The sequence below is a fragment of the Arachis stenosperma genome, chromosome 6 (genome assembly GCF_014773155.1).
Source record: "Arachis stenosperma cultivar V10309 chromosome 6, arast.V10309.gnm1.PFL2, whole genome shotgun sequence".
NCBI lineage: Eukaryota > Viridiplantae > Streptophyta > Magnoliopsida > Fabales > Fabaceae > Arachis > Arachis stenosperma.
The window spans coordinates 70,653,299-70,666,642 of record NC_080382.1 but is presented as its reverse complement, the minus strand read 5'-3'; positions in this window follow the sequence as shown (position 1 = coordinate 70,666,642).

The following is a 13,344-nucleotide window of genomic DNA, read 5'->3' as shown; positions in this document are numbered from 1 at the left end:
GTGTATGGGAAGGCCTGTCATTTGCCTGTGGAACTGGAACATAAAGCCTACTGGGCAACCAGATTCCTAAACATGGATGCACAGTTAGCTGGTGAAAAAAGATTGCTCCAGCTAAATGAGCTAGAGGAGTTCAGACTCAATGCCTTTGAAAATGCAAAAATTTATAAGGAAAAGGCAAAGAAATGGCATGACAAGAAGTTGTCAACCAGAGTCTTTGAGCCAGGACAAAAAGTTCTGCTCTTCAACTCTAGGCTCAAATTGTTTCCAGGAAAACTCAAATTCCGATGGAGGGGTCCATATGTGATTACAGGAGTCTCACCATATGGGTATGTCGAGCTTCAGGATATTGATTCTGACAAAAAGTTCATTGTAAATGGACAGAGAATCAAGCATTATCTTGAAGGAAATTTTGAGCAGGAATGCTCAAAACTGAGACTCGAGTGATTCTCAGTGAAAGTCCAGCTAAAGACAGTAAGAAGCGCTTGCTGGGAGGCAACCCAGTCATTAGGAAGTTGTATGATTAGTTCTTACAGAGGCAAGCATCAAAAATGAAGGAATTCACAGAGTTACAGAAGGATTCAGCTCAAAAAGCAGAGAAAATGAGCTTACTGGCGAAAAAACGCCAGTAAGGGGCATTTTGGGCGTTAAACGCCAGAATGGGTACCATTCTGGACGTTTAACGCCAGGAATGGTGCCATTTTGGGCGTTAAACGCCAGAATGGGCACCATTCTGGGCGTTTAACGCCAGGTTTGCAGCATCCTGGGCGTTTTGAAAAAACGCCCAGTGACAAAGGATTTCTGGCGTTTAACGCCAGCCAGGGCACCTGGCTGGGCGTTAAACGCCCAAAAGGGGCAACAAATGGGCGTTAAACGCCAGAATGGGTGCCATTCTGGGCGTTTAACGCCAGCAAGGTAGGGGGGACCACAATTTTGTTTTCAAATCAAATTTTTTCAAACTTTCCTTTTCTTACCCACACTTTTCTACAAAATCACACTTCAGTCATTCATCATTCACTTTCAAATCTTCAAAAATCAAAACCATTTTTCAAATTTATTTCAAATCAATTACAAACATTGTTCAAAAATTTCACCCTTTTCTCAATTTCTTTTCATATCTTCTCAAATCTCCTTTCAAATTCTTTTTTTTCGAAAACTCCCCTCCCCACCTTATAAATACACGTTTGTTCCCACTCTTCCAACCACACCATTCGAATTTCCTCTTCCTCCCCCTCTCTTATCTCTTTTCTTTTGCTTGAGGACAAGCAAACCTCTAAGTTTGGTGTGCTTTTCCGTGATCACTAAGCCAAGATTCATCAATATCATGGCTCCTAAGGGAAAACAAACCAATTTAAGAGGCAAGAAAGAGAATAATCCAAAGAATCTTTGGAATCAAGAGAAGTTCTTAACCAAGGAACATGAAGACCATTATCACAAAATAATGGGTCTGAGGTCAGTGATCCCGGAAGTTAAATTTGATCTGAAAGAAGATGAATATCCGGGGATCCAAGAGCAAATTCGAAACAGAGGATGGGAAGTTCTAACCAATCCTGAGACAAAGGTTGGAAGGAACATGGTTCAGGAATTCTACTCAAATCTGTGGCTGACAGATAAGCAGAGAATGACTGGAACCGCTTACCATACCTACAGAACCATGGTCAGAGGGAAAGTTATGTACTTTCATCTGGACAAAATAAGAGAAATCTTTAAATTGCCTCAACTGCAAGATGATCCTGACTCCTTTAATAGGAGGATGGTGAGAGTAGATAAGGGGTTGGATCAAGTTCTAGAAGACATATGTCTCCCTGGGACTAAATGGATAACCAATTCAAAGGGTGTCCCAAACCAACTCAAGAGGGGAGACCTCAAGCCAATTGCAAGAGGTTGGCTAGACTTCATTGGGCGCTCCATATTGCCCACTAGCAACCGTTCTGAGGTCACCATCAAGAGAGCAGTGATGATTCATTGCATTATGCTTGGAAAAGAAGTGGAGGCCCATCATGTGATTGCTTGTGAGATTTACACAATTGCAAATAAAAATTCCACTGAAGCCAAACTGGCTTACCCAAGCTTGATTTCCTTGCTCTGTAAAGAGGCTGGGGTGAAGATGGGAATAGATGAATTCATACCCATTGAACACCCAATCACCAAGAAGTCAATGGAAGGACAAGTGCAAGACAACTCTATCAAAAGGAGGGCGCAGGAGTTCCTCCCTGAATTTCCTGAAATTGGCTACTGGGCCAGCCTGGAAGCATCTATCACCAAGTTGCAAGAGACTATGGAGCAACTTAAGGAAGAACAGCAGAATCAGAACTGTATGCTCTGCAAATTGCTGAAGGAACAAGAGAAGCAGGGGCGTGAAATCCAAGAGATGAAGCGCCAAAAGCTCTCCTCTCAAGCTGAGGGAGCATCCACTTCTCAAAATCAAGGTTGTTGAGTCCTAACTCTGTGAAAACCTCTATCATTAGGATCCTATTTTTTGCGATTTTCTTTTGTTTTCTACTTTTATTTTTAGTCTCATCTTATATCTATATTTGAGTCTTATTCTTAGTTCATAATTAATAAAATATATGCCTCAAAGTTATGAATGTCCTATGAATCCATCACCTCTCTTAAATGAAAAATGCTTTAATCACAAAAGAACAAGAAGTACAGGATTTCGAAATTTATCCTTGAAACTAGTTGAATTAGCTTGATGTGGTGACAATACTTTTTGTTTTCTGAATGAATGCTTGAACAGTGCATATGTCTTTTGAATTTGTTGTTTTAAGAATGTTAAAATTGTTGGCTCTTGAAAGAATGAGGAGAAAGAGAACTATTATTGAGGATCTGAAAAATCATCAAATTGATTCTTGAAGCAAGAAAAAGCAGTGAAAAAAAAATTTTCGAAAAAAAAAGAAAGAAAAAGAAAAAGAAAAAGAAAAAGAATGAAATAAAGTTGTGATCCAAGGCAAAAGAGTGTGCTTAAGAACCCTGGACACCTCTAATTGGGGACTTTAGCAAAGCTGAGTCACAATCTAAAAAGGTTCACCCAATTATGTGTCTGTGGCATGTATGTATCCGGTGGTAATACTGGAAGACAGAGTGCTTTGGGCCACAGCCAAGACTCATACACTAGCTATGTTCAAGAATCATTATACTTAACTAGGAGAATCAATAACACTATCTGAGTTCTGAGTTCTTATAGATGCCAATCATTCTGAACTTCAAAGGATAGAGTGAGATGCCAAAACTGTTCGGAGGCAAAAAGCTACTAGTCCCGCTCATCTAATTGGAACTATGTTTCTTTGATATTTGGAGTCTATAGTATATTCTCTTCTTTTTATCCTATTTTGATTTTCAGTTGCTTGGGGACAAGCAACAATTTAAGTTTGGTGTTGTGATGAGCGGATAATTTGTACGCTTTTTGGCATTGTTTTTAGTATGTTTTTAGTATCTTTTAGTTAGTTTTTAGTATATTTTTATTAGTTTTTAATTAAAATTCACTTTTCTGGACTTTACTATGAGTTTGTGTGTTTTTCTGTGATTTCAGGTATTTTCTGACTGAAATTGAGGGTCCTGAGCAAAAATCTGATCCAGAGACTGAAAAGGACTGCAGATGCTGTTGGATTCTGACCTCCCTGCACTCGAAGTGGATTTTCTGGAGCTACAGAAGCCCAATTGGCGCGCTCTCAACGGCATTGGAAAGTAGAAATCCTGGGCTTTCCAGCAATATATGATAGTCCATACTTTGCCCAATATTTGATGGCCCAAACCGGCGTAGCAATCCGGCCTCAGAAATTCCAGCGTTAAACGCCGGAACTGGCATAAAACTTGGAGTTAAACGCCCAAACTGGCATGAAAGCTGGCGTTTAACTCCAGAAAAGGTCTCTACACGAAATTACTTCATTGCTCAGCCCAAGCACACACCAAGTGGGCCCGGAAGTGGATTTTTCTGTCAATTACTCATTTCTGTAAACCTTAGGTGACTAGTTTACTATTAATAGGACCTTTTGACATTGTATCCGTACCTTATGACCTCATGACATTTTTACACGTTTCTCATTGTATCTTCTACGGCATGAGTCTCTAAACCCCATGGTTGGGGGTGAGGAGCTCTGCTGTGTCTTGATGGATTAATGCAATTACTACTGTTTCTTATTCAATCATGCTTGCTTCCATTCCAAGATAATACTTGTTCTTAATCCGGATGAATGTGATGATCCGTGACAATCATCATCATTCTCAACTATGAACGTGTGCTTGACAACCACCTCCGTTCTACCTTAGATTGAGTAGTTATCTCTTGGATTCTTTAATCGGAATCTTCGTGGTATAAGCTAGAACTGATGGCGGCATTCAAGAGAATCCGGAAGGTCTAAACCTTGTCTGTGGTATTCTGAGTAGGATTCAATGATTGAATGACTGTGACGTGCTTCAAACTCCTGAGGGCGGGGCGTTAGTGACAGACGCAAAAGAATCACTGGATTCTATTCCGGCCTGATTGAGAACCGACAGATGGATAGCCGTGCCGTGACAGGGTGCGTTGAACATTTCCAATGAGAGGATGGGAGGTAGCCATTGACAACGGTGAAACCCTACATACAGCTTGCCATGGAAGGAGCCTTGCGTGTTTGATGAAGAAGACAGTAGGAAAGCAGAGATTCAGAAGATGGAGCATCTCCAAAACCCCAGCCTATTCTCCATTACTGCAATACAAGTAACCATTTCATGTTCTTTTGCTTTTTACAATCAATCCTGATAATTTCTGATATCCTGACTAAGATTTACAAGACAACCATAGCTTGCTTCAAGCCGACAATCTCCGTGGGATCGACCCTTGCTCACGCAAGGTATTACTTGGACGACCCAGTGCACTTGCTGGTCAGTTGTGCGGGATTGCAAAAGTGTGATTGCAATTTCGTGCACCAACTTGCCAAAGGTTTATTTTACAGCTATTATTATTTTATTTTACTTGCCATATAATATATTCCCACCTTACTTCCAAAACCCCAATTTTACCTTTTTCATAGCCAATAATAAGAACATACCTCCCTGTAATTTCTTGAGAAGACGACCCGAGGTTTAAATACTCGGTTATCAATTTTAAAGGGGTTTGTTACTTGTGACAACTAAAACATTTGTACGAAGGGATTTTTGTCAGTTTAGAGACTATATCTACAACGCAACTGTTTTTATGAAATTCTTTACTGGCAAAAATCCTAACGTCACACATATCCCAATTAGTTCATGTAATTAGCAATTTAAGAGGAATTTTTATTCAAGCTGTAGTTCAAGTGTCATAACTCTCTCGAGAATCACAAGAACACAAGTAGAATAAGGGTCATACTCTCGTTCCACCCAAATTCATAAGATTAAAAACGAAAACAATCCTTATAATTGAATCAATACATTAATTAAAATAGAAGAATAATAGTTCTAATTTATAGAAATAAACAGAGCTCCTAACCTTAACCAAGAGGTTGAGTTGCTCATGACTTACAGAGAAAATAGGGTTTTGAAAATGTGCAAAAGGAAGAAGATCCGAGTTCTAAATGATCTTTTCCCTTTTATTCTGACCCAATTTTATCCAAAAATAAATAAAAATAATAAATCCTAAAACTAAAAGATATTGTTTGTAAATAAAAATTATAAAAAGAAAATAAATAGAACTAATAAATGCTAAATCCACTTGAGAAGCCCAAAGAGGGGTGATTTCGGTCAGCTGCTGGCATTTAATGCCCTTTAACACCAGATTAGGCATTAAACACCCTTAACGGAGTAATGGCTTGCATGGTTGTATCCTCTGCTAGTATTAAACACCAGCTGGCTGTTTAGCACCCAGGGGGGTTCTATCAGCTTTTCTGTTTTTAGCTCTAAACTATGTCAAACTGCTCTGAATCTCACCTAAAATCATAAAGACACTAAAACAACTCAAAGTAGCATCCAAAGGGGATTTTTGCACTAAATTTAAGTAAATCTAAATAAAATCTAACTAAAAATAACAAGAAAATGCTAAGAAAAAGGGTATAAGATGCTCACGCATCACATCACCAAACTTAAACTGTTGCTTGTCCTCAAGCAACCAAAAACAATAAAGGACCAAGAGGAGAAAATGTCTGAGACTTGAGTTGTCATTTAAGCTCAGGTCTAGTCACTAAATAGGGCTTATGACACTCTAATTCTGAATAGGTTCGGTATCTACCTATCCTTTGAAGCTTAGAAACATCAGTATCCTTCAGAACTAGAACTCAGATGATTTTATAGATCCTTTTCTTTAGGCTCTAACTGATTCTTGAATTCAAATTTCTCTTTTTTTTCTCCCAGACAGTGGTGCTCAGATCCTTAGGCATACTCAGTAACAGCAATAGGTCATGAATTTAAGTGTTCAGTCTCAAGGGTTACTTGACTCCTTCACACTACAAGCATATGGTTAGGGAAACCACTCTTTTGAGCTTTAGATCAGTTATGATCCTCCTAAGCATTGATGCTCAAAGCCTTGGACCTGTTGATGAGCGAATATTTTATACGCTTTGTAGCATCATTTTCATATAGTTTTTCATTATGTTTTGTTTAGGTTTTATTATGTTTTCATAGGTTTTAGTGAAAAATTCACATTTTTGGATTCTACTTTGAGTTTGTGTGTTTTATGGTGATTTCAGGTATTTTCTAGATGAAATTGAGGAGCTTGAGCAAAAGTCTGATTCAGAGACAGAGAAAGGACTGTAGATGCTGTCAGGAGCTTACCTCCGTTCACTCAAAGGAGCTTTTCTAGAGCTACGGAAGTCTAAATTGCGCGCTCTCAATGGCTATGGAAAGCTAACATCTAGGAATTTCCAGAAATATATAATAGTCTATATTTTGCTTTAAAAATGAAGGCCCAAAACTGGCGTTCAACACCAGCCACCAGCCCAATTCCTGGCGTCCAGCGCCCATAGGGGAAAAGCTGGCGTCCAACACCCAAAAGGGAGTCCCAAGCCAGCGTTCAATGCCCCTAAGGTGTACTAGCACATGGAGACAACCTTAGCTCCATCCCAAACACTCACCAAGTGGGCCCGGAAAGTGGATTTTCGCACTACAAGGACTAGTTTATCCTATTTCTATAATTCTTAGTTAGCAGATTAGTATATATAGACAAGAGTTCACCATTTTTAAAAAACTCTTGCCCACTTTTACATTTTCCATTGTATTTTTTTATCAGCATGAGTCACTAACCTCCTAAGGTTAAGGTTAGGAGCTCTGCTAAATTTTATAGATCAATAATATTATTATTCTAGTTCAATGTGTCTGATTCTATTCTCTTATGCATTCTCGTTCTTCATCTTATGAATTGAGGGTGACCCGTGACAATCACCCTTGTTCTACATGGGTGCCATGCGAGTCCTAACCTGGAGAGCATTGAACAAAAGCTAGAGATTGCATTGCGGTTTCCAATAGAGTAGCTGGGCAACTTTGGATACATGACATGACATCCCATTTACCATGGGTAAGTGAGGTCTCTGTGGCGCTAAGGCTAGAGTTTGAAAAGTAGCGTTCCCTGATCCGAAAGATCTACCTTGTCTGTGGCCCCTTGAATAGGATCATGAAGGGGAGTGGATTGCTTAGAGCTTCATCTTCTGTTACAGTGAGAAACCTAGCAGTGGCTTGATGAGAGGATATAAGTCACTTACAACATGGAGGATTACTGCGGTGGAGGAAGTTAACTTGATGAGAGGATACCAGTTAATCACTTATGGTTGCCATTGAAGAAATCAAAAAGTTATTGAAGTGGACAGTAAGAAAAGTTAATCCGGAAAGACAAAGCATCTCTGAAAAAGCCTCAACCATTCTCATACCATTGATTTTCCACCTATCTAGTACATTTTATTTATTTATTCTATTTTATGCATTTTCTGTGACAAACTATAATTTCTATCCACCTAACTAAGATTTGCAAGGTAACCACTGCTTGCTCAAACCAACAATCTCCGTGGGATCGACCCTCACTCACCTGAGGTATTATTTTGACGATCCAGTATAGTTACCAGTCTATCTGTGCGAATTCTGTGGAGCCAGTTTCGTGCACCATGTTTTTGGTACCGTTGCCGGGGATTATTCGGATTTGACAAACAATCGGATTATCTTGTTGCTTAGATTTGGTACTTTTTACTTTTGTTTTCTTTTCAAAAATTTTTCAAAACCTTTTCTTTTTTTATTGATCTTGATCTTTTGTTTGAGTGTTTTGTTCTTGTTCTTGTTAAAGTTTCGAACTTTCTTGCTTTCTTTTCAAAAAAAAAAATTTCAAAAATAGTGTCTTTTATATGAGTCTAGTGTCAATTCTTAAGTTTCGTGTCCCTTGTGTGTTTATCTTTTCTTTAAACTTTTTGAAAATTTTTCTTAGTGGTTTTTCTTGGTATTCAAGTTGTTCTTGTTTCTTTTCTTGTTTTAATCTTAAAATTTTTAAGTTTGGTGTCTTTTGGTTGTTTTTATCTTACTTCATTAATTCAAAAAATAAAAAAATATATCTTTTTATCTTTAATTAAATTTTCGAAAATTCCAAAAAAAAAAACAATTTTTCAAATTTTAATTTCAAATCATTATATTATCTTATCTTTGTTTCAATTTTCAAATTTCAAATCTTATCTTTCTTTTAAATTTTAAAATTCAAAACATTTTCAAATCACTATCTTATCTTTTTATCTTTCTTTAAATTTCAAAAATCCTTTCTTATCTTATTTCAATTTCAATTTTTAAAACTCAATTTCAAAATTTAAAATTTAAAAATTCAATTTTCAATTTTCAAAATTAAATCTTTTTCAAAAATCCAATTTCAAATCTTATCTTTTCAAATCTTCACCATATCTTATCTTTTCAAATTATTTTTAAATCTTTATCTTATCTTGTTTCAATTTTAAAAATCAAAATCAAATATTTTTCAAAATCTTTTCAAATTCCTATCTTATCTTTTCCAATTTTAAATTTCAAAATTTTAAAATCAATTTTTTTTTTTCAATTCTTCCATCTTATCTTATTTTCAAATCTCTCTTAATTAGTTATTTGTTTTTTGAATAGAGCAAATAGCTTTGAGCTGAAGCCTCAGTTAGTCTCTCTAATGCAACAGAATTGTAAATTTCATGGACTTCAACTAGAAGATCCACATCAATTCCTATCTAAATTCTTGTAAATCTATGATATTGTTAAGACCAATGGAGTGGATCTTGAGGTCTACAGACTTATGCTTTTTCCTTTTGCTGTTAAAGACAGAGCAAGGATATAGTTAGATTCATAACCTATACAAAGCTTAGACTCCTAGGAAAAGTTGGTCAATGCTTTCTTGGCCAAGTTCTTTCCAGCTCAAAAGATGAGCAAGCTCAGGGGTGGAAGTTGAAACTTTTAGACAAAAAAAGGGTGAATTCCTCTATGAAGCTTGGAAAAGATACAAGCAACTGATCAGGAGATGTACTCCTGACATGCTCTCAGAATGGTCTATCCTAGGAATCTTCTATGATGGACTATCAGAGATGTCCAAGATGTCCTTGGACTATTCTGCTGGTGGATCACTCTACTTGAAGAAAATGCCTAAAAAGGCGCAAGAACTCATTGAAGTGGTTGTAAACAACCAGTTTATGTACACTTCTGAGAGAAATCCTGTGAACAATAGGGTAGCTCAGAATAAAGGAGTCTTGGAAGTTGACACTCTGAATGCCATATTGGCTCAAAACAAGGTCTTGACCAACAGGTCAATATGATCTCTCAGCATTTGACTGGAATGCAAGCTGCAACTATTAGCACACAAGACACCTCCTATGATAGAGATGCCTATGATCCAGTTCAACCCATGATGAAAGAGGTGAATTACATGGGAGAACCCCATGGAAACACCTAGAACTCCTCATGGAAGAATCATCCTAACCTCTCATCGAAGGATCAACAGAAGCCTCTGCAAGGCTTTAACAATAATCAAGATGGAAGAACTCAGAATAGTTTCAACAATAGACCACCATTCCCTTCTTTTCAGCAAATCATGGAGACTTTTAAGCGAAGCCTTTCTGACTTAGCAACCATAGTCTTTGAACTCTCTAAGACCACTCACAGTTTCATAATAGAAACTAGGTCCTCTATCAGAAATCTGGAGGTACAAATTGGTCAGCTTAGTAAGAGAATCCCTGAGGCCCCTCCTAACACTCTTCCTAGTAACATTGAAGTGAACCCAAGAGAAGAGTGCAAGGCTATCACTGTAGAGGTGGAGGCCAAACTTGAAGGGGATGAGCTGGCATTGAACGCCAGTAAGGAAGGCCTTACTGGGCATTCAACGTCTAAGGAAATACTATCAGTGGCATTGAACGTCAATAAGAAGGTCCTTACTGGGCGTTCAACACCCAAAGAGGCACCATCACTGGCTTTGAATGCCAGTAAGGAAGACCTTACTGGGCATTCAACGCCCAAAAAGTCACCATCACTGGCATTGAACGCCAGTAAGGAGGTCCTTACTGGGTGTTCAACGCCCAAGGCAGCACAAAAGCTGGCATTGAATGCTAGTAAAGGGATGCAAGCTGGGCATTCAACACCCAAAGAGACATAAGTCTTGGAATTGAACGCTACAATAGGGGTAGTTGGCGACCCTAAGCCCACTGAGAACTCTCCTATTGAAGAACTGGTAGAACCCAAGGTTTATGAGGAATCCATTGAAGTTCCCTTGAATGCTTGGTTGAAGATCATAGAATCTAAAGAGTACTCTTCCTCTGAGGAGAAGGAGGAAACTAGGGAGGAGCAAGTTGCTCGGTACCTAGGAATTCTGATGAAGTTGAGTGCCAAGTTGTTTGGCACAGAGACCTTGGAGGAAGAACCTCCAGTGCTCACCAAGGAACTCAATACCTTGGTTCAACAAAAGTTACCTCAAAAGAAGTCGAATCCTGGATGCTTCTTAATTCCTTGCACCATAGATACCATGACCTTTGATAAGGCTTTGTGTGACTTAGGATCAAGCATAAACCTCATGCCTCTCTCTGTAATGGAGAGGTTGGGAATCTTTGAGGTACAAGCTGTAAGAATCTCACTAGAGATGGCAGACAAGTCCATGAAAGAGGCTTATGGACTGGTAGAGGATGTTTTGGTGAAGGTTGAAGACCTTTACATCCATGCTGACTTTATAATCGTAGATACTGGGGAGGAAGTGGATGAATCCATCATCCATGAAAGACCATTCCTAGATATAGCCAAGGCTATGATTGATGTAGACAGAGGAGAACTAGTCCTGCAATTAGATGAGAACTATCTTGTGTTCAAGGTTCATAAATCTCATTCTACCTTAACTGAAGGAAGCACCATTCTCATAAACATGGAGTGCTTCAACCACTCCTCTCAGTACAGAGCTTGACAGAGCCCCCAGACACCAATTCTAAGTTTGGTGTGAGGCAACCATCATCAAGCTCTGAGAGGAATGGCACCAAGAAGGCCTCTCACCTGGCATGAGAGTTGTCTTCACTGACAATCCAGTCATTCCACACACAGTGAACAAGATCTTGTCTCTAGAGCATGTGGAGCTCATCCATGAGAGAACAGGCAAGAAAATCATTGTAAGGGGCAAAATTTTGAGCCCCTATTCATCTCCGTAAGGAGCTAACCATCAAGCTAGTGACGTTAAAGAAGCACTTGTTGGGAGGCAACCCAACCATAATTAATGTTATTTATGTTTTTCATTAAGTTATTTCATTTATATCAGTTTAATTTTCATATTTGTTTATGTTTATGATCATGTGCAGTAGTAGAATAGAAATAGAAACAGTCAGAACTAGAAACAGAACACCCTGGATCAAGTACCTTACTGGCGTTGAACGCTAGCCAGGAAGCATGAAGCTGGTGTTGAACGCCAGTCAGGGAGCACATTGCTAGCATTGAACGCCAGCAAGGGAGCACACAGCTGGCGTTGAACGCCATCCAGGGCAGGAGATGGGCGTCCAACGCCTATAAGGGAGCAGGGAACTCGAATTCCCTAGCCTTTCATGATCAGTAGGTCCCACAGAATCTTCACCTACCACCACCTTCTTCTCTCTCTTACTTTCATTCTTCCGCACACACTCTTCCCTATAAACCCTAACCCAATCACATCCATATCACTCCCCAAAATTATCATAACTCTCACCAACCCCACCCACTTCAAATTCAAAATTTCTCACCCAATTCTCACCTATTCATTTGAACCCAACCTATCCCACTCTTATAAATACCCCTTCTTCCTACCCATCATACACACACCATTCATACACTATAGCCCCAATTGGTTGAACCCTTTCTCCCTCCATCTCCTTTATTCTCTTCTTCTTCTACTCTTTTCTTTCTTATTTTGCTCGAAGACGAGCAAAACTTATAAGTTTAGTGTTAGAAAAGCCTTGCTTTTTGCTTTCTATTCACACTTATTGCACCCAAAGTCGGAGAATCCTCTAGATAGAGGAAAGGGAAAGTAATCACTACCACCTCTAAATCTTGGAAGATGAAGAGATTCATCACGAAAGCTCATCAAGACCATTTCTATGAAGTAGTGGCAAAGAAGAGGGTGATTCTTGAAGTCCCCTTTAGGCTAAAAAAGAATGAGAGCCTGGAGATCTGAAGAGAAATCCAAAGGAGAGGTTGGGAAGTTCTAACCAATCCTATCTCAGAAGTTGGGATCTTGATGGTGCAAGAGTTCTATGTTAATGCATGGGTTACTAAAAACCATGACACTAGTGTGAACCCACATCCCAAAAATTGGAGAACCATGGTCCGAGGGCGACCCTTGGATTTCAGCCCAGAGAGCGTAAGGTTGGCGCTCCACTTGCTAGTAATGTAAGGAGACCCACATCCTTACACTAGAAGAGTGAATTTTGATCAGAGGTTGGACCAAGTCCTTTCAGATATTTGTGTGGAAGTAGCTCAGTGGAAGAGAGATGCTCAAGGCAAGCCTATCCAACTGAAAAGGCTTGACCTCAAGCCTATAGCTAGAGGATGATTGGAATTTATCCAACGCCTCTATCATCCCTACCAGCAATCGGTCAGAAGTTACCATTGACAGAGCCGTCATGATTCATTGTATCATGATTGGGGGTGAGGTGGAGGTACATGAGGTAATACCTCAAGAGTTATACAAGAAAGCTGAAAAGCCCTCCACCTTAGCAAGGCTGTCATTCCCTCACCTTATCTGTCATCTATGCAATTCAGCTGGAATTGTCATAGAAGGAGACATCCCCATTGAAGAGGACAAGCCCATCACTAAAAGAAGAATGGAGTAAACTAGAAAGACAGCACATGGACCACAGCAAGAGCATGTGGAGCTGCCTCAACAAGAAATCCCTGAGATGCCTCAAGGGATGCATTTTTTTCTCCAAGGCTATTGGGACCAATTATACACTTCTC